The 25,868-nt window shown below is 37.9% G+C and overlaps 1 pseudogene across 1 annotated transcript in view; it reads left to right on the top strand.

Annotated features, from left to right (window-relative positions):
- Positions 1–25,212, top strand: part of LOC150065472 (small ribosomal subunit protein eS10 pseudogene) — a 95,542-nt pseudogene extending 70,330 nt beyond the window's left edge. Inside the window, exons 2-3 of the transcript XR_016534827.1 lie at positions 20,131–20,225; positions 24,656–25,212. The product of XR_016534827.1 is annotated as a small ribosomal subunit protein eS10 pseudogene (transcript). The remainder of the gene's footprint in view (positions 1–20,130; positions 20,226–24,655) is intronic.
- The last annotated feature ends 656 nt before the right edge of the window (positions 25,213–25,868 follow it).

The raw sequence follows: 25,868 nt of genomic DNA, 5'->3' as shown, positions 1-25,868 counted from the left end.
TAATTATGTTCTAAAATCTATGTGCCAGTGCTTGTATAGGGAATCCCTTCTTGAATACTTGTTTGTTAAACATGACATTTGAAATATGATGTAAAAATCAATGTTAATAAAATCATTAAAAAAAGCAAAAAGAAAAGTACTAAAATAGAAAAGAAGAGAAAGAGACCAGAGTACAGAGAAGGAGGAGAAAGAGGAGATAGGAGAAGGAAAAGGAGGAGGATGAAGGGAACAGGAGGTGAAAGAATCATATGCAATCTGCCTAATTTTCCAGTTTAAAAAATTGTTCTATTTTTTAAAACAATTGAATTTTGTCTGTGTTATGAAAAAATGAAACAAAGATGACTTCAGACTTTATCTTGAGTGACTGGTGCATAGACACCAATCAAATATGAAACCCCAGAGGAGATTTATTTCCAAAAAGTTGATGAAATTGAATTTAAAATCAGAAGCTTCTCTGAAGGGATCTTTCACAGACAGTATGAATTTGGTGCTCAAGAATAGAATTAAGTTTGGCACATGGACTATAGAACTTGGCTAAATAAAAACAGTGGGGTACACCTATGGGCAGGATGTATTTTTACTATAGTATGCGTTCTGTTCTCCAGGATAACCCATTGTCCCTTCTCAAATCAGTTCACACTACAGAAAGAAATGAGTCTTTGAATAGACTTTTCTTTCCTAATACTCTTTACTCTAAAGCTTAAAAATCAAAATAAAACTAAACCTAAGTCAAAAGAAAACACCCCCAATTCAGGAATATCACTTACTTAATTTCTTTTTCTTTTTCAATTTTGTCAGGGTGATTTTGTCAGAGATTACAGTTACATTTGTAAGGTAATGAGTACATTGTTACCCCTTCCTGTGTTTTTCTCCCACTTTCCCTCCTTCACCCCTCCCAGGTTGTAAAGTTCATTTCCAATATATTGTCTTGTAGCTATGGCTGTTGCATTGGTGTCCTTTGTCTCATCTTCTTGTATTTTCCCTTCCCTTCCCTAATTCGAATAAACAAATAAATATACAATATTCCAGATAATGAAGTCGGATACAGAAACAACAGGGGATAAATGACAAGGGGAAAAAAAGACAAAAAAGAAAAGAAATAACTTCACACAGTGCATTAAAAACAACAAAGATGGGACCAGGAGTTTGGCCTAGTGGTAGGGTGCTTGCCTAGTATGCACGAAGACCTGGGTTCAATTCCTGGGGACCACATTCATAGAAAAAAGCTGGAAGTGGTGCTGAGGCTCAAGTAGTAGATGTCTGGCCTGAGAAAGTCTGGCCTTAAGAAAGTCCAGGGACAATGCTCAGGCCCTGAGCTCAAGCGCAGGACTGACAAAAAGAAAAAAAAACCCAAAACAACAAAAACCCCCAAAGATAAACCTCTTGTTTCCATATTCTAGCGTTCATTTTGCTTATCATCACCCTATATGGTCATATGCACGTAGCTTTTGAGCTATTGTGATCCTCTGCTAGGAAAATCCTAGATGGCCATACAATATCTTATTTGGCTTCTTCCACTATAGTTTTATTTATTACTTCTGCCATGTGTCCTAATTATGACAATATAGAAATACTCCACTTTTAAAGCTTTACTCATGCTGTAGTTTTGTCTGAATTACTTTATTAACCATCCTTCTAATTTAATTTCTATATCAAGTATTTACCTTGATATTTGAAGTAAAAAAACCAAGAGAGGTAAATAAAAATAAGAAATATTACAGAAGAAACACCTCTACTTAACAATGTCCTCTTCCAGCTTAAAAATAAAAACAACATAGCTTACACACACATACACACACACACACACACACACACACACACACACACATATTACTAACTTAAAAACTGAGGCCAACAAAGGATTCTGCCAAAAATGGTGTCAACTCCATGCAACTCTACACTGTTTCTTAAGAAATCATTTTCACCCCAAGCTCTATGCTCAGAATATTGGGGCCAGTATATATTTTACCATTCTTAAGAAGAAAAAGGTTTGGGACAGGACTTTGGTGAAGAAGAATCTGTTTCTGAAAATTATTCTGATTCTGTGATTTTGTTCTTCATCTGTAAAATTAAATTTACAAACCAAGAATATTTACCTAATATTTTACAGAAAAGAAAGTTTACCCTCCCCACCAGTAACCCTCAAATAATTCACAACTTTTTTTCCCTGAAGATGTGAGATGTTTAAGATGGCTTGGAAGGTTGATAAATGACTATCATGCAATGTGGTTTCAATTGCCTTTATTTGAAAAGGACACATCTCTTATTATTTTCAAGAACTGGGCTATGAGATATGTTCCCATATGTAAAATGACATCAGTTTTTTCATATATTTTTATTGTAATTAATAGAAGGGTTACATTATATTTGCCAGATAGTAGGTGCATTACTTCACATACATTGATACCCTTTCTCAAAATGACATCAGTTTTGTTTCTATGATACTTTACTCTTTGAAAAGAACTTAAGAGGAATATTTTTAAAGAAAATGATTAATCAAATGTTACCCTCAGCTGAAGTGTTACCAAGCAAGTCACTTCCAGAAGGCCTCTTGGCATTATGGATTCAGGGCTGGCTTCCTATGGTAAGCTTGTGCCTGTAGAAACTGCTGCTGTGGCTGACTCAATAGTTTTGATGCTTTGAAAACAGAGAGCTATTTCTCAATACAGTCGTGATCCCAGAGTCAACTAAGACTATGGTACACTTGACCGAGTTTACTTTAAACCACTGGACAGTAGAGCCTTTCCTCTCTTCTTCAGTGCTGTTAAATTGCTTTTCTCCTGAGCATCTGCTCAGGACCTGGGTGCTGTCCTTGTGGCTCTTCAGCTCAAGGCTACGGCCCTATTCCTTGAGCCATAGCCCCACTTCCCGACTTTTAGTGATTAACTGAAGAAAAGAGTCTCATGTTCTTTAGGGCCCCAGTTGGCTTTGAACTGCGATCCTCGGATCTCAGCCTCCTGAGTAGCTAGGATTACAGGCATGAGCCACTACACCTGGTTAAAACAGTGATTTTAAAAAGTATTATTTTACAATTCTTGTATCTGTTCCTTGAACTCAAGCATAGTATATTTGAAGAATCCACAAATAGTTAAAATTGCTTTTCTGTCCGCATAAAATTTCAATATTGTACTCCCAAGGCAAATTTACCATCAATCTTCCTCTTTACCAAGATCAAATCCATCATTTTTTATGAGAATTCAGCTCTTTGTTACTCTTTGTTACTACTTGTCTCGGAGTGTTTAGGTGATGATGGTTTTCTAGATTCACAAACACCAAAAGGAGAAAATTCACAGAACTGACCTCTTATTTTACATCTTGAGAGCCAGTCATTAGATAGAAACCTCAGCCACCTGACATCACCATTCCTTGCCATGCATCAGCACCAGTGCCAATTTGGGTGAAAAGTAGCAAAGTCAGAATTGCCCCATGCCAATTTGGGTGAAAAGTAGCAAAGTCAGAATTGCCCCACAGCCTGACTCTACTTTCCCAAGTCCTGAATCATTACCACTTGCTGCATCTTTAATCCTGCTCAGTTGGCTTCCAGCAAGTAGCTCATAATTTCTTCACAGCCTTGGACCTAGTTGGTCCACCTGGAGACTACACACAGTTGTCTGGTTGTAAGGGAGGCTCTGAAGTGAGTCATGCTCTATTGTAGAATTTTGTGTTTCATCAATAAGGCAAGAAAAATCCTGATGTGCTGTAAGCACATCCTCAGGCAACCTTTTATACTCCAGGTGAATGTGAAACTCTTGTCATCTCTGGCATTAGAGTTTTATTCAGACACACCCTACGAACCCTTTTTACCAAAGGTAAAAAAATGCTTCCCCCTTTCCCTTTATATTCTGTTTTCATTATATCTGGAAAAGTTAAGAGTCAACTAATCTGTCAGTGAAAATGAGTTAACTGCCACAGATAAAACAATTGCTGCTGTGACTCACTTGTTTATAACATTGTGTTATGCATGCCAATTGTACCATTAGTATAATTTCCACATTAGTACAAATCTGCTAATTATCCTAGGTTCTGACAGGTAAGTACCTTGGGACATTAAATAATGGAATAACTTCTGCACTTGATAGAGCATCTCTGCCCTAAATACAATTGTAGAGACATTGCAAATAGAACTGGTTAATGAAATCTTTTCAAATTATGTATACTGGCTGGGGTGGAAATTCAACTTTGGAGCAATGTGAAGTATATTTTTATATTGAACTAATCCATTCCTCGGGTTGTCTATTTAGTTTATGTGCTTTTAAATCCCTTCCAACTTTACCATACTTGTTTACTCTTACCTTTTATAATCTATCATTTTCATTGTTTTTCCTGAATCTTTTCATTTTTCTCCCTCCCTTCCTCCCTCTGTCCCTCCTTCCTTCCTTTATTCCTTTCTCTTTATCTCCTTCCTTTCCTTCTTTTTCTTCTTTTTTCCTTATTAGAAAAATATCGAATTATTCTTTAAAGAGTATAAATAAAAGGTAGAGCTTACATTCCCTTACAACGAATTTAGTTTGGATGTAACAAGAAAGTCATGTGCTGAGACTTCTAACACCAGCTTTTTCAAAGACTCCAAAGCTTTTGCTTTTTCCATTGGGAACCATGAACCACCATGTAATTATTCTAGTCTTCCCAAAGGAAGAAAAAAAGCCATATGGTAATGTACTGGAAAATGCCCTGTGGAAGATGGTTAGATTCCTGTAGCTAAACTGCATCCAACTCTAACTAGAGAAAGAGCCCAAGTGAGTCCAAATAAATCTTAGCTAAATAAGATTATTGAATATTATTAAAAAACACTGTTGCTTTAAGTCAGTAAACTTTTAGATAGTTTGTTAGTTTGTTAATGTGCATAATTGGTCACTTATACCCTAGTCTGAATGCTTAGTAACCTTTCACAATTCTTTAAAAAGTCTAAGTCCCAAATAAATCCAAAAATGGAGCAAACTGGGGTGATTTAAAGTGGTTTTGTGGTGTAGAGTAGATGGTATAAATAGGGAGTAAAAGGGGAGTTAATTAATGAAATGGAATAGCATGCATGTAAAGAGAAATACTGATGGAATAAAAGCAACATTTCAAGTTAAGTTCTATGTAACCCTGCCTCTTTTCATGGGTACAAGGTTTTGTTTGAATCAGAGAAATATTAACTACAGAATAGGTTTAGCTGAACCTAACTCCATAAGAAGTATACTTATTTTCTCATTTTTGTAACTCCTAGATACCTGAAAAGCTTTAAAAAGACTCATGATATGATATAAAAATCAATATTAATAAAATCTTTTTTTAAAAAAAAAGACTGGTGATGAAAATTCATCGAGTTGTGCTTTTGTGGAGAACTAAACAATCATCTTTAAGTCGGTGAGTTTCAGTGTTCTGGAAAAGGATACATTGTTTGGCATATCAAAGCCATTTGGGCTCTTTCCCTTACACTTTAACCATTTGGGGCTCTGCTTTACCTGAAGTAGTAGTAGGCAGGGAAGAGGGCATATTAATTGTTTCTGTTCTTCAACTAAGCGACAAAATTGGACAATAACTTGTCTATCTATTAATACTTGGATCGTCCATCGAGAATGCCCACAAATCCTCAGAAAAAACTAGGATTTGAAGAAACATGTAAGTTCATGCGACTCAAAGTCACTCATTTCTATTTATTTGGTCTGAATGATCCCTACATTCACTTACCATGTGGCATTAAATCATTCTGGTTCTTGAGTTATTATTACATAATTCAAAGAGTATAATTTACAGAATTGCCAGCCCAGACTTCACTCTGTCCCACACCAAAAAAAGACCACAAGGAGGGGAGAAGAAAAATGCCTGTTTCCTGGTAGCCCATATTTACGCAATTTTCTCCCACCACAGATTGTTTTGGCAGTCTAGACAGAAGTCTTGTAAAATCCTCCCCTGATGTCATCCACATCCTTCCTCGATAAGCTCAGAATGTGTGTGGAGTGAGCTTGGTTCTGCTAGTGATGTCGTTGAGTTAATTAATGCAGTGCCACCTCAGAGAGGCCTTTGCCCACATAAGAGGGAAGGACAGATGAGCTGGCCCCCGGATTATGTAAATATGTGGTAGAGAGTGTTGCTGCTGGAGGAAAGACTGAAACACAAATGTGGGCATTTCATATCTTAAGGGGAATCTGTGGAAAACAAAACAAAAAGAAATAAGCTAGTTTCAGGGAAGGAAAGATTAAGGAAATGATTTTCTTATGGAAGCCTGCGACATACTCTGGAATTAAGTATTCCTTAAGGGGAAATTCCAAATTGTGTTTCTCAATAGCTTGATTTCTGTGTTTGTTGCTCTCAACCTACTGTGTGAGGTTAGTTAGATTCTCTCTCTCTCTCTCTCTCTCTCTCTCTCTCTCTCTCTCTCTCTCTCTCTCTCTCTCTCTCTCTCTCTCTCCTTCCCTCCCTCCCTTCCTTCCCTCCCTCCCTCCCTCCTTTCCCCCCCTTTCTTTTGGTTGTTTTTGTTCATTTAGTTTGGTTTCTCTTCTTATGGTTTATCTCATGTTGTCACTGAATCTGACTTTGGTACCTGGTATATTGAATATACGTTTGCCTATTTGAAATAGGGAAGGGATGGGGAAAAACAAGATGACTGGGAGTGGGTGGTGGGGAGGGAAACTGGGAGAAAAACATCGGAAAGGGTATCAATAAAGGAGAAATAATATAACCACTACCTGATGAATGTAACTGTAATCCCTCTTTACATCATCTGACAATAAAATACAATTTAAAAAATTGTGTTTCTAAGGTAAGACAATAGATATTTTATTTCTTGATAGATACAGGGCAAAATGATTGTCAGTTAAGGCTATAAGAACTGGAATTAATTTAATTTGTTGGTATGTCAGTAGAATAATGAGTTAAATATACCAATATATATAGACTAGTACAGAGAATACAAATCAATATTACATTTCTCTAATAGATCATAATTAGATACACAAAACATATTCAGCCTTATCATGTCACTGAAAATCAATGCCAGTTTTGTTAGAATTTTCTAGTTACCAAACATTATGAATAGACATATTCTCCAAAAGAGGTTTGAAATTTTTCCTTTGATTTTTAAATTCTTTTTAAATTTTTATGTATTCTTATATTCCTTGCCTTTAGTCAGAAGTCAAACACCAGCATCAATAACAAAATGTGATTCTTATATTGAACTTTTTTCATTTTACCTTTAGTCTAGTTAAATTCTACAGAAAAGAGAAATTATGTGAAAAGAAACAGGAACTATTCAATTCCATTCTTGTTGTTGCTTCTCTACAGATGGTTAATTTAGAAAAATAGGAAACACTTCGATGTGTGGGTTTTTTTTTCTGCATCCTGACAAGTTTCTAAAGTTCCCCTCTCTGCTTTCTAGTCTGCTCTCATTTAAGCCTGCTCTTTAATACTTTCTTATGGATGATCTTCTGGATAGAATTCACATGCAATTAAACTACAAACCTAATCACTTGGATTAATGTCTTTTGATGGTCTCTAAACTCAATCACTTTGCCCACTGGCTCTGCCACCCAACCCTGCATACTTAGACACTGAGAAGCTGCATCTTCTACCACTGGGTAGACCTCCAGATCCTTTAAGCAATGGACTTGTGCCACCCTCCTTCTGGAATGTAGTCTACTTTATCTTCTGGAATATTGCTACTCTTATTTATTACTTTTATTTTTAAACTTTAATGTTTATTTTTCATGCCAGTTCTGGGGCTTGAACAAGTGCCTGGGTACTGTCCCATGAGACTAATACTTTACTACTTGAACCACAGGTCCACTTTCTGCTATTTTTGGGGGGGAGTAGCTTATTGGAAACAAGAGTCTCAAAGATTTTCAAAAGTTGGGCTGGTTTTGAACCAGTATGCTCGGATTTTAGCCTCTTAAATTACTAGGATTTTACAGGTATGAGCCACCGGCACCCAGCTTGCTACTCTTTTTAAAATGAACACATCCTGTGTGCTCTTTCTCTCAATCTAGATAGTCTTACTGGATTCCTTTAATTAACCTGTCCCTCTTTCCAACCTTTTTCACAGCTGGCATCACATAGAAACAGGTTCTTGTCACTCATATACTAGTCAATTTCAGGTTGAACTCAGTATCGTTATCTATTTCTCCCAAATCTGTGTTCTCCCAGACTTTTCATAGCTGTTCCCCTGTCTTGGCTGTGTTCCCTGACTTTCTTGCTCACAAGCAGGGATGTCCTTCATCCACAAATCTGTCCAGTGCTTCCTAGAAGACATGAAGTTTTGTGCACCTTCTACAAACTCTCTACAGCCTATTTTCCTGCGGAGCTGACTTTCCCCATGCGGAACTTCTGCTGTTGAATTCTGTATCCCTTGCGTAGCACAGGACCTGACACAAAATGGATGTTTACTAAATATTTGTGGAATTGAAGGAAAGGTTAATCTGCCAGGAAAAAAAATCTCAGAAAGAAAATTAAAGAAAAATTACAACATGAACTGTTGTTTTGAATGATGAAGGTATTTACTGTCTTCCATTAATGCAGCCATTCAAGAGTTGCCACTATTGAGAAGTCTCTCTTTAAGTGTTTAGCCTATTTATTATTTGGGTTGTTGTTTCTTTGATGGTTTATTTTTGGAGTTTAATTTTTTTTGAGCTCTAAGTAATTTTTAGATATGAGGCCCTTGTCTGATGCATATCTTGTAAAAACCTTCTCCCATTCCATGGGCTTTTACCTTGTTAGCTATGTCCTTTGCCATGAAGAAATTCTTCAGTTTGATGAAATTATGTTTATCCAGTCTTTCTTCGATTTGTTGTGAATCTGAGTCTTTACTTAGTAAGTTTGACCCACTTCTAGGAGCCCTAGTGTTTCCCTTACCCTTTTCTGTAATATTTGCATGGTATCTGGGCTTATTTTGAGGTCTTTGATCTGTTTGGAATTGATTCTGGTGCAGGGTGATATATAAGGATCCAGCTTCAGATTTCTGCATGTGTATAGCCAGTTTTGCCAAGGACCATTTGTTGAAGAGGCTGTATTTTTCCATCCTGTATTCTGGATCCCCATATCAAATACTACATGACTATAGGTCTGTGGGTTCATTTCTGGGTCTTCTATACTGTTCTATTGCTCCTCAGTGCATACCAAGCTATTTGTATTACTGTGGCTTTATAGTAGAGTTTGAAGTTTGGTTTTGATATTCCTCCAACTCTGTTGCTATCCATACTCTTTCATTATTCCATCTGATTTTTTGGATTGCTTTCTCCAAATCATGGAAGAATGTTGTTGGGACTTTGATGTGTATTGAATTTTTAAGTAGTTGGGGGCACTATTGACTTTTTCAAGTAAGTTAATGCTTGCAATCCAGGTACATGGAAGGTTTTTCCATTTCCTTAAATCTGTCACTAAACATGTAGAAATGTTCAACATCTATGGCCGTAAAAGCAATGCATATCAAAATGAGATTGAGATTCTATCTTACCATAGTTAGAATGGCAATCATCAAGAAAACTATCATTAGCAGATGTTGGCTGGGATGTGAACAGAAGGGAACATTACTGCTCCATTGGCGGGTTCAACATTTCTGGAAAGCAGTATGGCGATCCTTCAAAAGACTAAGCATAGAGCTTTCCTATGACCAAACAATTCCACTCATGGGCATTTATCCAACAGAACCCAGACAACATCACCCTACAGATACCATCACAACCATGTTCACTGCAGCATTGTTTACCAGAGCCAAAATAGGGAATCATCCCAGATGCCCCTGAATGGACAAATGGATCAAGAAATTTTGTCACAAAATGCAGCTCTAATAAATCACAAAGAATGCTATTGTACCATTCACAAGGAAATGGAAAGATGGAAAAAATATATTATGTGAAGTAAACCAGATCCAAAGGAACATACATTGCATGGTTTTCCCTCATTTGTCTTAGCTAGAATGTGCCCATAAATCTACAAGTAAACACTCTGGATGGTAAAAGACAAAAAATATACTTGGAGATGGTAAATTATACAAGACTTTAGATATACATACAGTGAGACCAAAGGAGGATATTCTCAGGAGAAGATCACAAAGGTGTATTAGCTATATGTATATGACCATATTAAATGACATTTATCCAAATGAATTCCAAGAAATGGAAACAGGAGTTTTTTTCCCCATTGTTGCTATTTTTGTTTTCTGTGCCTTTGCCTTGTTTGTAAGTTTATCTGTCTTGGGGAAGGGTAGGAGGGATGCACAGAAATGGTAGGACAAAAAGAGAACAAAAGCATCAGTGATACTAGAAACTATGTTGAAAATGAACTCTACAGCTGTGGGGGTGGACGAGAGGGAACCACTGAGGGGGTGAGCAAAGGAGTGACACTGTTTTAAAAGAAATGTATTCCTTATTTGACTTAATGTAACCATGACCTCTCTGTCTATCTTCTTTACAATAACAAAAAGAGAGTTGCTATTAACTATATGACTATCCGATCAAAGAATTTAAGTTTTCCAAAAGGAAATACTCAGAATGTAAACCTTACATTGGTATGTAATGGAAAATTCTTGGTAATTGCAAGCTACTATGAGAAATTATTCTAAAAATGTCGACATTAACCATTATGTAAAAAAATGCCTTCTAAATGAGGTCTTACTAAAAACCCCCTTATAGCAGACATATTTACTTGGATTATTCCTAAGGGATTTACATGAATTGTTTTTCAACACTCACTACAAACATTTGAGGTAAGTGTTAGTATGGGATCCACTCACAAATTTGAAAACTAAGGAACAGACTGAGACATTTCTCAGCATCACATGTTAGGAAAGCAACAATTTGTATGCAATTTGGCTCCAGAGACTCAGCATCTAGTCTCTATACTAATTCTCCTCACTTCCTGTCATTAGTTTATCTTGCTAGAATTTCAGTTTTTGGATAAAATTTAGTAGTAGATAGTCACTTGATATCTGCAAATATCACAAGCAAAACTAATGACTTCCATGGTAGTGGGTAAAGGGCACCACTCTCATATTTTTGTGTATTTTTGGTGGGTCATGAGGCTTGAACTCTGGGCCTGAGCGCTGTCCCTGAGCTCTTCAGCTCAAGGCTACGACCCTACCCCATGGAGCCACAACCCCGCTAATTTTTGTGTATTTTTATCATTTGGATCTTTTTAGCCCTACATCTGGAATCTGGAACAGTCCCCATGCTCCACTGAGTCCCAACAGAACAGGATATGGTTAGTCACAGTGACCCCTGCTCCAGGTCTATGGCCCAGGTAGGGCTGATGGTTGGTAACTAGGCAATTCTCATTTTCCTATTTTGAACATTACTGCTGCACATAAGAAAATCAACTTCTAAGCCTGGAGCTGTAGATAGTAGCAAGGTAGGTAGGAAGAGGTTGTGTAAGCTTCTTAAAAATTAGAAAGGAATCGCAAATCTCTTCCTGTCTTTAGAGGTTTTGCTGCCCACAAACTGAGGAAGGGGTTTTGAATTTCAGCTCCACTGTTTAGTTCACTTACTTAGTTTGCTCACTAGGGGTGATGCTAATACAGTCACTATGAGGATCAAACAGCAGTCATTACGTACTTAATTCACTAAGTGCTTAATTCAGCACTTAATAGCTGTTGCTCAGAAAATGTGAAAATATAGTATATGCTGCTGTTATATAAAATGAGCAAAGCATTAATGTCTTTTATAAGAAATCAGTTAGTAAAGAAGGAAAGCTATCTGAATCATGCTCAAGATGATGACAGTAGATATTTTTTGTTATCACTATTCTTATATTTTGTCATAAGCCACTTCTATTTCACGTTTGTAATTTGGTTCTTTTTGAGAATGGGCTTTCTACTTTAAACTTTTTCTTATGCAAATTCTAGGCTGAAACATTGACAAATAGTGTAAAAACAGAAATGATCTTCTGTTAGCTTCCCATAAGAATTCCCATTTTCATATAGCTACCACAGTCCTATATGTTTTTTACTTTGGCTTGTAAGATTGTTAGACTATTTTCAGATTTGGAAAAGCTAATCAAAACATCTCCCTTACAAAATTTGTCACAAGCATATTTTAATATTTTATTTCAATATTTTGGAGCAATAGTGGAAAACTCTAATTTTGAGGGAAAATGATTTGAGAAAGACAGAAGAAGATGTTAGTTTAAATTTTGTTTTCAATTGATTTTGATCAAAATGAAAATGAATATTTAAATAGAAAATCAGAATGGGATCCTCAGAGACAATTTCAACTACTTTGTTTTTGGAACATCAAAGGGAGGATTTTTTTTAAAAGACACGGATGGAAAGAAGATTAGGGTGCAGTTTCTGTGGATTCCTACAAAGGAGATGAAATCCCACTGGAACCTGAGTTGCTATAGGAAACCAACAGAAACAGAAACACTGAGAAAAAGAGCTTTCTGGTTTTAAAATGGTGATTTATTGCATCATCTGACAATACTGAACAAAAGCTCAAAGACCTGGTTTTAGTTCTGCCTCTGCCATGGGTCAGAGCTGTGAACTCAGGCAATTTGTTTAACTTCTCTGCCTCTCAGAATGTCCATGTGTAATGATTGTCAATTTCACTTAGAAACTTTCATCTCCATTTTAAACCTCTCTATATTTAAGATACCACTAAATAAATCTAGAGGAAAACAAGTGACTAAAATATTTAACACTGCGTCCCGGGCTTTAGATTGAGCCGACTGTTAAATGCCATGAATCAACACTCAATAAACATCAAATACTACATGCTAGACAACACACTCATAAAAATGTAAAGAGAAACATGTCTCCCAAAAGCTCCACATCTTGTAGAACTGATAGTGATTGAGATAATGGGCAATGTTGTGGGATAAACTTAGCAAAAAAAAAACGATGCTCCAAAGGAGTGTCAGGGTCAGAGAAAATTCTAGAGAGTATCCTGAGTAAATTTTTTTGAGGAATGAAAATTTAGGCCAGTTAATGACCAATGACATAACCCTTGTATTAATACAATAAAAAATAAAATTAAAAAATAACCAATGACATTCATGTGCCACTGCTCTCAGGTGATCTCCTACCTATCACACAAACTGGCACACTGATGGGTATTGGACATTTAAGACAGCACTTTGGATGGGTATAGGACATTTAAGCACTGTTGCTCAATAAGTAGGTCAGCCTTCTCTCTAGGCAATTTTTGCAGGGCCGTATTTATAATGTTTTGTAAACAAGAAGGACAAACCTCCCACTGCCACCACAGTCTTGCTTGTACATCTTGTTTATCCCTGTTCTGGTCCATCCCACCAGGAAGGGTAGAGAAGACACTAGGCTATTTTTGTTCAATAGCACCTCTCAGATCAGGTACAGAGTATAATCCTCAAAGGGACAGGGTTCAGAACAGCAAGTTGTTCTTCTGTGGTGCTCTGAACAGGGGATAACGTTGTTTGAAAGACTACACAATGTCATTTAAAATATAATGGAGCATTGTCTGTGGCACTCCAAAAAGCTAATCCTGTCCCACAGCAGTCAGCCTCATCAATTCAAGCAGTGGCCTCTACTCTGCACTCAAATACTGAAAAACAATATATTGTTTGTGGCCTAGTTTTCTTTTTAAGCAGTTGTCCTATCCTGGGCAGAAAACTGGAACTGCTGGAGAGTATAACATATAGTTTGTTTCTTCCCAAGTGTCAAACTAATAACTATAACTGTCACCTTTAGAGTCTTGTTCTGAGCCTCCTTCATACTCATTAGCTATTAATTCCTCTTGATTAGCTGCAATAGAATTACTATTTTTCTTGAATGTTAAAGCTCAGAAAGACTAACTGGCACAATGGCCAGATTTGGTAGCAAGATGGCCAGATTTAGTTTACCTGCTTGCGGGGAGGGGGGCAATGTCTAGATTTCTTAGCATGATAGGTCTTGGAATACAGCTGAGAATCCAAGTTCCTCTGCCATAGACCTTCTCTTTCCTGTGTAGGAGGGTCTCATGTGATCTAGGAGCTTGAGTATGGAAGAGATTGACACGTAAGCAGAAAATCTTTGTGTGTTTGTTTGTTATACATTTTGTGCCTCTTACTTTTTTGTCCCTTTAAAAAAATTTTATTGTCTGGGTGCTATATAGAGGGGTTGCAGCTATGTTCGTCAGATAGTGGGTACATTTCTTTTTGAACACTAATACCCCTTCCCATGTTTTTCTCACATTTTCTCTCTACCCACCTGCTCCTGCTCGTCTTGTTTTCCCTTTCTCTTCCCTATTTCAAATAAACAAATTCATTGTTATTCATTCTATCTGTCCAGTCATATACCTCAGGTATGAATACCTCATATAAGACCCATTATTCTAGTAAAAATTAGCTTTCTTGGCATTTTCCTTTCACTAGCAATATTAAAATAAAATATATTTGCATAGAGAGGAAAACTGGTTCCCAGATATTAGAAGGATATTTCAGATTATATTTTATCTTTGTAGAGATTTCTTAAATTTTTCTCTTGTATAAGATAAACGATACTACTTGATTAATAAGTAAGAACCTACAGGTATGTACAAAAATCACTACAGAAGTAAAAGCAATAATTATGAAATTTTATTATTTTATAGTTCTTATTTAATCTTGCATTTTAATAGTAGCAATAAAGGTGTAAAAACTTCATTTTTCAAAACAATTTAAGCTCAAATACAAATAGCTTACAATATTGCCAGAAATTACATCACTTAATCTGATCAGGTTTCCTTTCCCCTCAAAATATATGAAAACCTTTTAACTGTGTGTTTTTATGTGTTTAATTATATGTCTAGCAGGTTGGTAGATGAAATGAGTACTATATATTAAAGATAGAATAGAAAAAAATGAAGGAGAAGTGTGTTCAGAAATAGTAGAATAAATAAATATGATTTAGACCTACAAATATATTGAAGTAGAGGTACTTATTTGGCAGTAAGCTTGCCAGTGGTTAAGAAAAAAAAATGTGGCATACATTTCAGAGTCCATGAGACTGAAAAGGATACATGGTTTAGAAGAATTACATCTCTTTTCAGGAGTCAAATATGGAAAGATTTTTTAATTATATATATTTATTTATTTTTATTGTAATGTATAGAGGGGTTACAGTTACATTCACCAGACAACAAGTGCATTACTTCTCACATCTTGATACCCCTTCTCCTGTTTTGTCCTGTTTCACTCCTACCACCCCCTCCCAATCATCTTGTTTCCCCCCCCTTCCCTTTCCTATTTCAAATAATCAAATAAACAGATATACAATATACCAGGTAACAAAGCCAGATACAATAACAATATGACATTAACCAAAGGGCAACAAAAAGAGAAGCTAAATAACAGACCATTCGGAATAACAATCACACAAGATAAAGCTCTTGTTTCTATATCCTAGAGATCCTTTCATTTAGCCTCATCCTATATGACCTTATGTACCTAGGTTTTGAGCTATTGTAATCCTTTGCTAGGAGAGTCCTAGATGTGTACTAATTATTACAAATGAGGGAAACCATTGAGCCAATGTTCCTTTGGATTTGGCTTACTTCACTTAATATGATTTTTCCCAAGTCTGGAAAGATTTTCTTTTAGGCATGTTTATAAACAGGGCAAAGTACAATGTGAAAAACGTGATGACGATATTAGAATCAGGAGCTCTTTCTTATAAAGGCCTTCAATAAAAAGCTGATCGGATCCCAAAGAAGCTAAGTTTACTAAAATGAATGTAGAGATTTTAAAATTAGTTACAGCTTCCTTGAGCAGAAGAAAAATGAAGCACCGAAAATCAAGGATGGAAAATTCTTATCCTTCCTTGGCAATATTCACTCTAATGTGTGTTTTTTGTTGTTGCTGTTGTTTGTTTTTATTGCTTGTCTGGAGCTTGAACTCAGGGACTAGGGTCCGTCTCTGAGGTTCTTTTATAGAGCACTAGCTTAGGGACAGCACCCAGGCCCAGAGTTCAAGCCCCATGACTGACAATAAAAAAAAAGAAAAAGAAAAGAAAACAGAATCAGTGCTAAGAAGGATGAAAACTTAATCTGATTATAGTTTAGAAGGGGTACCTTGAAGAAATGGCTGGGAAGGAGATCCAAGATTTAACTCTGGTGGCTTTTTCTTTTTTTGGAGGGAGGGGTTGTGGGGCTTGAACTCAGCCTGGGTGCTGTCCCTGAGCTCTTCAGCTCAAGGCTATCACCCTACCCTTGAGCCAAGCCCCACTTTCCGTTTTCTAGAGGTTAATTGTAGATAAGAGTCTCAGGTCCTTTTGTGTCTGGGCTGGCTTTGAACCATGATCCTCAGATTTTAGCCTCCTTTTGTTAGGATTACAGGCATGAGCCACCGTGCCCAGCTCTGGTGGCTTTATAAGGAAGAGGACAGAGATCATACTCTCTCTCTCTCTCTCTCTCTCTCTCTCTCTCTCTCTCTCTCTCTCTCTCTCTCTCTCTCTCTCTCTCTCTCTCTCTCTCTCTCTCTCTCTCTGTCACACACACACGCACATATTTGCCTTGAGTGATACTCTGTGCTACTTCAGGACTTCTTCAGCAAGAAGCCCCTCACTAATTCAATGGAAAAATGCAATCTTATATTTTCATTCTCTAGAATCCTACATCAAATTAAATCTTTTCTAAAAGGTAAACCTGCCAGGCTGGGAGTTTGGTCTAGTGGTAAAAGCGCTTGCCTACCATGCACGAAGAGCCGGGTTCGATTCCTCAGAAACCACATACATAGAAAAAAGCCAGAAGTGGTTCTGAGGCTCAAATGGTAGAGCTCTAGACTTGAGAAAGTCCAAGGACAGTGCTCAGCCCCTGAGCTCAAGCCCAGGAATGGCAAAAAAAAAGAAAAAAAAAAAGTAAACCGGCCTTAACTGTTTCATTCACTAACAAAAAGAAGACTAAGAATGTCTGTTCATATGTAAAGGTTATAATACTATCCAGGTATGTACCGAGTTGGTCACTGCCCATTTTATACCCAGGTATTTATGATTACATTTCATTTTGATTGCAAAAGATATATGTATCCTTTATAGGAAATTGGAAAAGCACAAAGCAGAATATTTAAATTATATAGAATCCCTCCTATTACATATATTTTAGGAGCTGCTTTTTCAGTAAATCACCACTTTAAAAATTGTTTTTTAAAAGATTCTCAATTCATTTCACCTTTTAAGGAAGAATTGTTTTAAAATTATATCTAAAAAGATAGGCTTAAGACTGATAGCGGATATAATAGCATTATTAATGTGTATTTATTTTGATTCAGAAAGCACTTGAAGGGAAGATGGGTTTCTGGGGCAGAGTGTCATTGATGTCAAGGATCTGTCACCTGGACTCAGAGCATTTGCTGCAGTGGCACTGGAATAACAACAGGTCAACATTTTCTCAGTGGGAGAGGTCTATAATTCATCAGCAGCAATGCTTTCAGTAGAAGAGGCAGTGCATGAACCATTTACCTACTAGTCTGAAGCATACCAGTGAGTCTTGCAAAGGGGAGATTTTTATAAGCCCTTCTCATGACCCATCATGAGAGAACTTTGCTCAGGTGAAGACTTTCTTTATGTAAAAATAAACAAACTTAGTAGGTTTCTGTTCTTAACAGCTACATAACAACTCACCTAAAACTAGTGTCAAACAACAGTCATTTAATTACACTCACAACTCTAATATTCAGGCTAGACGTAGACACACACACACACACACACACACACACACACACACACACACACACACACAGAGCAACTCATCTGCATTTCATAATGTCTGAGGACTAAACTGCTCAGCTAGAGCACTAGGTCCAGAACTTTGGCTTACATTGTCAGTTGGGTTAATCATTTCGTGTCCACATGGTACCTAATGTCATTGAATGTACAAGGTTCCTTCTTTGTGCATACATCTATTTCCTAGGCTATTGGAATAGTGGGGTGGGAGTGATGAATATTGGTTACATGTCTTTCTTTCTCCATACATCCTCTCCATATGATTAGCTTGGACTGTTTTACAGTATGAAAGTCCCATTGTCGTCAGAGTTCTCCTTGGTAGCTGGCTTCCTCATTAGCAAGTATTACAAAATTATACTATGTTCCAGATTCTTATTACCTAGCCCTAAAATTCACATACAACATCCTTTGTGGCATATGCCATTTTTTAACCAGAGAGAGTTCACACTCCAAATGGGAGGGGCACTACGATAGGAGGTGAAGTTCTTTGGGAGCAATTACACACTATTTTGCAGATCAATCTTTTTTCTCATAAATTATCTTGTCTAACAGTAATGCTCTAAAATGGAAATGTGAAGATAGTTATTATTGAAAGATCATGAAAAAGGAGATCCTATCATTTTAAATCCAAAAGGTTCATTGCTGTATGCTTATAAATATTTCTCTCAGAAGATATTATCTATATCTATATAGATAATTATTAAGTTCCTAGGCTATTGGCATATAGATATATATCATATATATTTATATATGACTTAGAATTCCAAAAGTATATATGTATATATATATACATGATATCCTGTATACCCATATGTATAGGAGATATATAGGATTCACACACACACACACACACACACACACACACACACACACACACAACACCACACACATTTCCTATTTGGAATTTCAAGTCATAGATTGAAAGGCAGAAATAAAGAATTTGGTACTGGAGATCAAAGATATCAGAGACAAAAGTTCAGGAAAATACATTTGAGTACTAAATAAATCATCCCTGAGCATTCATGGAGGATTGATTCCATTAGGCTTCTTGTTTCCATCTGACACTAAATTTCTATACTTTTGATTCACTAAATTGAGCATTATCACACATAACTCATGTATATAGTCCTATATACTCTAAGTCATCTCTAGCTTGCTTGCACTACCTAGTACCATGTAAATGTTATCTAAATAGTAGTCATGTTCTATTGTTTAGAGAGGAAAGGCAAGAATAGAAATGTCTGTACAGATAGGGTATATCAAATACTTTCAACCCATGGTTAGTGAATGCACAGACTTGACTGGCCTAAAAAAGTCAACTGTTTTGCACAAAAGAATGTCAGTTTCTAGGCACAGTGGAGTATGCATGCAATCACAGCACACAGGAAGCTGGGGCAGGAGGATTGAATGCTTGACATCAACCTGGTCAATATAATACAAAGATCTCAAAAAATGGAAATAAAAATAATATTCTAGTTATGAAAAGGAGACACATGATGGCTTAAAACTGAAATGGCACTCTAACTATAAATGGGGCCCATTTTCATAGAAACTTTATACAAGTCAAGAAGAAAGGGCTTTTAAGAAAACCTATCACACTAGGCATTTAGAAGAATCTCATTATCTCTATTTTATATGAAAGCTCATAAACTCTGACTAAAAATATGTACCTTAAATATGTACTTTTTAAAAGTAGCAGTGCGAGGATGCAACCTCCGCTTTTATAACTTAAAGTCAATGACATTTTGCTTAATTATGAGATCTCATGAACCAGACATCATATGCTGCACCAGCTAAGTTATAAATACACAAATTAGCTGTGGCTAGCATAGATTGAAAACATAGTGGAATGCTACCAGATAGCTTACTGTGTAGACAAAAGAACTGGAAAACTAGATTCAAATACTATTACAGGGCTGGGAGTTTGGCCTAGTGGGAAAGTGCTTGCCTAGAATGCACGAAGACCCAGGTTCGATTCCTCGGTACCACGTGCATAGAAAAAGCCAGAAGTGGTGCTGTGGTTCAAGTGGTAGAGCTCTAGCCTTGAGAAAGCCCAAGGAGAGTACTCAGGCCCTGAGTTCAAGCCCGAGGACTTAAAAAAAATGATTACATAGTTATGTAACACCAAAGGAAGAGGTGGTTAAGAGGATAACACTTGCACCTTGGATTTCTATGGCCAGTAGCAACCATCACAATAGCTGTCCTGTCCTATCCTATCCTATCCTACAGCTATTCTATTCTATTCTGGTTGCTGGCCATAATCTTGGTGAATACCTAGGCTTGTGAGATTCTTCAGAATTTACAGTTCCAGATGGGAGCAAGCCTCAGTCATTTGCTCAGGTTTCCAGGTGGTTGTTTAGAGAAGAAACCTTTGACCAAGGCACATGTGTCAGGGAAGGTATTTCCCCCAAATAAAATGGAGTTCATTGTTAGTGGCCTAGCAATCATAGATGTCTGTCTTATGCAGCTCAATCTGTGATTACCTTATTTACAACTTGTTCTATTTGCAGATCCAGAGAGAAGTCATCATTCTCACTGGGCATGTGTAGTCATTTGAGGAAAAGCTATTAGAAGAAGCAAGGAAGATTAGCCCAGCCAAACCCAGGTAAGTCATGTTGGTCAGGATATTCCATATTCTGAAGTGATTTTCTGCTTACCGTATCTAGTAAAGAAGAGAAAAGAAGAGCCTGGTGCCGGGGCCCTCATGCCTGTAACCCTAGCTATGCAGGAGGCTGAGATCTGAGGGTTGCAGTTCAAAGCCAGCCCGGACACAAAAGTTTGTGAAACTTTTATCTCCCGTTAATCATCAGAAAACTGGAAGTGATTTGTGACTCAAGTGGTAGAGAGCTAGCTTGAGTTGAAGAGCTCAGGGATAGTACCCTGGCTCAGTATTCAAGCCCCATGATTTACCAAAAAGAAGACGAAGGAAGAGGAAGAGGAGGAGGAGGAGGAGGAGTAGGAGAAGGAGGAGGAGGGCGAGGAAGAGGAGGAGGAGGAGGAGGAGGAAGAAGAAGAAGAAGAAGAAGAAGAAGAAGAAGAAGAAGAAGAAGAAGAAGAGGAAGAAGAAGAAGAAGAAGAAGAAGAGGAAGAGGAAGAGGAGGAGGAGGAGGAGGAAGAGGAAGAGGAAGAGGAAGAAGAAGAAGAAGAAGAAGAAGAGGAAGAGGAAGAGGAGGAGGAGGAGGAGGAAGAGGAAGAGGAAGAGGAAGAGGAAGAAGAAGAAGAAGAAGAAGAAGAAGAAGAAGAAGAAGAAGAAGAAGAAGACGACGACGACAAAAGGAGATCTAACTGAAGGCTGAGATGTGTTCCTGTATCCATGACAGGAATGCTGGTGTTTACCTGCATTGTAAAGTAACCAGAAAATGTGGTGATGTGAAAATATTACATTACTTGGTTTTGAGACCAGAATCAAAGATCTGAGTAAGTAGTACCTTTTTAGAGTGACGTTCAAGAAAGGCTTTCACTGGATTTTCTGCATGTCACTCTTAACAAGTGATTGTCTTCCTATCACAAATGAAAGCTAGGAATAATATACAGCAGAGAGCAGGGCAGTAATATTTGAGATTATGGGATATAATCCAAATAAAGGAATAAATATCTCTTCATGTACTTAATGAAACCAGAAGGGAAATTCAAGAAAGGGGGTCTATAAGAAAGAGTATATAAGAAAGAGGGCCCAGGTTAAGTTGAGAGAGCAATTGCTCAGAGACAACCTTAGCGAATTTGGCTAAAACAGAGATAAAAGTAAACTTAGACAATGAGCCAAGGTTTTACTAATTTTGGAGAATACTTAATTGGCTTTGGCCTGAAGGGGTTTGGGGTTAAGAGTGGAATCAATGACTATGTCAGTTACCAGATGGAGAGAAAGACGAAAACAGGCTCCATTTACAGAAAGAATGTGAGAATTAAAGAGTAACATATATTCATCAACAATATGTAACATGATCTAGCACATGCATCAACTGGTGGGATCAGCTCCCTGAGATAGGGGAGAGAGAGAGAGAGAGAGAGAGAGAGAGAGAGAGAGAGAGAGAGAGAGAGAGAGAGAGAGAGGAGAGAGAGGGAGAGAGAGAGAGAGAGAGAGAGAAGAAGAAGAAGAAGAAGAAGAAGAAGAAGAAGAAGAAGAAGAAGAAGAAGAAGAAGAAGAAGAAGGAGGGAGGGAGGGAGGGAGGGAGGGAGAGAGGGAGGGTGGGAGAGAGAGAGAGGGAGGGAGGGAGGGAGGGAGGGAGAGAGAGAGGGAGGGAGGGAGGGGAGGGAGGGAGAGAGAGAGAGAGAGAGAGAGAGAGAGAGAGAGAGAGAGAGAGAGAGAGGGAGGGAGGGAGGGAGGGAGGGAGGGAGGGAGGGAGGGAGGGAGACGGAGAGAGAGGGGCGGGGGGGACCAAGCATCAAACATTCATTTCCATTTTACAATTGAGCAAAGGAAGACTTAGATATATTAAACTATTTTTGGCAAGAAAACACATTGAAGCAGAGGGCTAGCCACAATTTATGCTCAAGTCAGTGTGATTCAAAAGGACAGGCACTCTGTACTTTACACATATGTCTCTGATATTTAGCAATCAAAATCCATAGGCTATCTGTTCTTGTATTCCTTACCAACCTAAATATTAAACAGAAAAGAGTAGCTACTCTTCAAATTCATAATAGATTTTTTAAAGGAAATCATCACTATTTGTAGAAAGTATTAAGGGTAGTATCTTTTAGTCACCATTGAAAATACACATGTAATATTATAGAATAAACACATCTATGATGCAAAAAAAAAGTAGAAGGCTAGGACCAAGTTCAGTCCTTGCACTTTCCTTCGCTGCTACAAACACACTATGATGATGTGTAAACAGATAATTGCCTTCCGAAGATGCATGCTCTTTTTTGGGCATCTGGTTGTTGCTAGAAGATGTTGCCTGGCAAGGGACTACTTTTCCAGTATCTCTTTTATCTAAATAGAGCTATGCAACTAGTCATTTCTATACCATGGTCATTAAAAAGCAGGTGTGCCTTCTTCTTGGTATTTTTCCTTTTCTTCCAAGTAGACATTAGCACCCAAGATGACCCTGGGAGCCACATGGCAAAGACAACAGAGTCTCTGCCACCCTATTATCATCTCTTGATGAACTCTCAAATGTGAAGATCCTCATTAAAATAGTACATGAGTAGAATTGTTTTATGTTTTGTGTTTAGTCATTGACATGTGGGACTTTGTTATAGCACCTGGTATCACCTGAAGGAATCCAGTTAAAGTCAGTTGTACAGGTGCTTTATTGCTTTTACCTTTTTGGTTTCATTTTGGTGACCTCATCACATTTTATTTTAGTTTTTGAACTATACATTCTGTAATAATATATGATCATTTATGAGTAAGAACCTTTTTTGAGATGAGGGGAGAAATCTGAAGAGCAAAGGGAGGGAGAATAAGGAGTATGGATGCTGGTGTGAGCTGCTCCTTTCCTGGCTTGAACACAATATGGGAATCCCCACATGGCACTGGGGACTGAAAAGCAAGAGCACCTGTTCCTGTTTCAGACCAGAAGAAGAGAGTTTTTCCAAGGGTCTCCTGCAACATGGAACAGCCAGAGGAAAGTAGATTTCCTTGAAATATATGAGCTCCTCCTTACCACCACCACACACATTTTTATATAGCTAATAAAGAATTAGAAATAGCCTAGAGGTGACAAGTACAGTAGTCTTCGTGCAAAGAGTTAGTTATCACAAGAAAGGGCAAGTCAAAACTACCAGTTATTAAAGAATAAAGCAAGATCAGGAGAGCCTTTAACAGAATTGCTAGGGAATTCAGCAAAGCTGGGAATAGAAGGGTTGTGTGTAATGAGGCCAGCAAGGCTGAGGTGGATTGTCAACAGAGACCACTGCATTTCTAGCAGCAACCATTGCACACATGCAGACCCTGGGAAGGATAAGTTCGGCACTGTGGGATAGCTTTCTTTCCTTCTTTGATTACAGATCCAGAAGAATGCCCTTTCCTAGGTCTCATTCTAATGATGCTACAGATTTAGGTGTGAAATGATTTCCTAACACTATTTGGTTAGATTCCTCAACTGTGCCTATTTTTTCTATGCAGAATCCTTTCTTTTCAAATATTTCAGTTAAAACATCTGATAGGCATTCTTGTTTCCTGCAGAGATCCTGACAGATGTATCCGAAAAACAAAGACATAACCAAAGTTGAAATATACATCTGGAAAAATAAATAGTAATAGTCAATTCCAGTAGTCAGAAATGAGCTTGAAAGAAGAAAATGTTGTGTTTGAACCAGTGAATTGACCAAACCCATAAATGTCTCAAATGATTTTACATTGGGGCTACTATTAGGCATCTACTTCTTCCCCCACTTTTTTTGGAGACAGGGTTTGGTTATGTCATTCAAGTTGACACCAGAATCTCTATCCATTCCAGAATGCTGGGCATGCATATCTATGCCTGTTATCTTGTTTAGGTCCCTTCAATCTTGCTGGGTCTTTAGAATGTGGTATCCACAAAAGTCACAATTTTCCATTTTCATGTGGTGATCATCTTCTCAATCTCAGATGTGAGTCTAAATGAACCCTTGGGACATACTATTTCAAGCAAGTAGACACTCATTCTCCTCATGGTTCTATCTATCCACTCATTGTGTCCTTTTTTTTTAAAAAAATATTTTATAGCTTTTTTTTATTGTGAAAGGTATGTACAGAGGAGTTACAATTGCATAAGTAAGGTCATGAGTACATTTGATTTTGAACAGTGTTACCCCGCCTCATTTTCTCCCACTCTCCATCCAAACTCCTCTGCAACTCCTCCCAAGTTGTAAAGTTCATCTCTAACATAATGTCTAGTGGGTATCACTGTTATATTGGTTTGGTTTATCCTTTTTCCCATAATTTCTGTTATTCCCCTTCTCTTAGCAAACCAGATAAACTTGCCTACAAGACAAAGGGTAAAGAAATAAGACAGTGACAGCAGGGCATAAAAATAAAACAGGGGGGGAGGAAAGAAAGAACTGCAAACAGTATGTTATTAAAACCCCTAGTTTCTTCTTTTCCAGCCTCGGCCTCGGACCCTGAAGCCGCCGTGATGTTGATGCCCAAGAAGAACCGGATTGCCATTTATGAACTCCTTTTTAAGGAGGGGATTATGGTGGCCAAGAAGGATGTCCACATGCCCAAGCACCCAGAGCTAGCAGACAAGAATGTGCCCAACCTTCACGTCATGAAGGCCATGCAGTCTCTCAAGTCTCGAGGCTACGTGAAGGACAGTTTGCCTGGAGGCCTTTTTATTGGTACCTAACCAACGAAGGCATCCAGTATCTCGGAGATTACCTCCATCTGCCTCCTGAGATTGTGCCTGCTACCTTGCGCCGCAGCAGACCCGAGACTGGCAGGCCTCGGCCCAAAGGTCTGGGGGGGTGAGAGGCCTGCAAGACTCATAAGAGGTGAAGCGGACAGAGACACCTACAGACAGAGCGTTGTACCCCCTGGTGCTGACAAGAAAGCCCAGGCTGCGGCTGGGTCAGCAACTGAATTTCAGGTTAGAGGTGGATTCGGTTGTGGACGTGGACAGCCCGCCCCCCCCAGTAAAGATGGAGAGGATTATTTGTGTTGAATAAACTTGCAGCCAGAAAAAAAAAAAACAACAACCCTAGTTTCCATTTCTTGAAATTCATTATGATGAGCTAGCTTTTGTGAGCCTCTAAGAATATCATAGACATCTTGTAATTATTACACATGCATTTCTTTCAGTCTGGCTTGCTTCACTTAATTCTTCCCAAATCTTTCCATTTCCTTATGAACGGGACAATGTCATTCACAATTCCATTTTGTATATGTAGCACATTTTCGTGATATAGTTATCTACTGAGGGGCAAGATTTCATTATTGGTTTATTTATTGCCTGCCAAGGGGCTTGAACTCAGTGCCTGGTGCTGTCCCTGAGCTCCTTTTGCTAAAGGAGAGAGTGCTACCATTTTGAGCCCAAGCACCAGGTGCACTTTTCTGGTGGTTAATTGGAGATAAGAGTCTCATAGGCTTTCCTACCTGTGCTGGCTTTGAACCACGATGCTCAGATATCAGCCTACTGAGTAGATAGGAGTGGCCAAGAGCGTTTAGCCTCTATAAGATTTTAAATAGTTGAAGTATGTGTCTGTTCACTTCTTCCTGTCTATTGTCCTAAACTGTGAAGAAAACTAGAGATTTATCTACATTATATTCCTAGAGCCGAGACCAGGCCTGAAATATGAAAAGCAATCAGTAACTTTATTG

The sequence above is a fragment of the Megascapheus bottae genome, chromosome 3, assembly GCF_031878675.1.
Source record: "Megascapheus bottae isolate mThoBot1 chromosome 3, mThoBot2.hap1, whole genome shotgun sequence".
In the NCBI taxonomy this organism is placed as follows: domain Eukaryota; kingdom Metazoa; phylum Chordata; class Mammalia; order Rodentia; family Geomyidae; genus Megascapheus; species Megascapheus bottae.
Note: the sequence above shows the minus strand (reverse complement) of the source record. Positions and strands in the feature narration are given on the sequence as shown.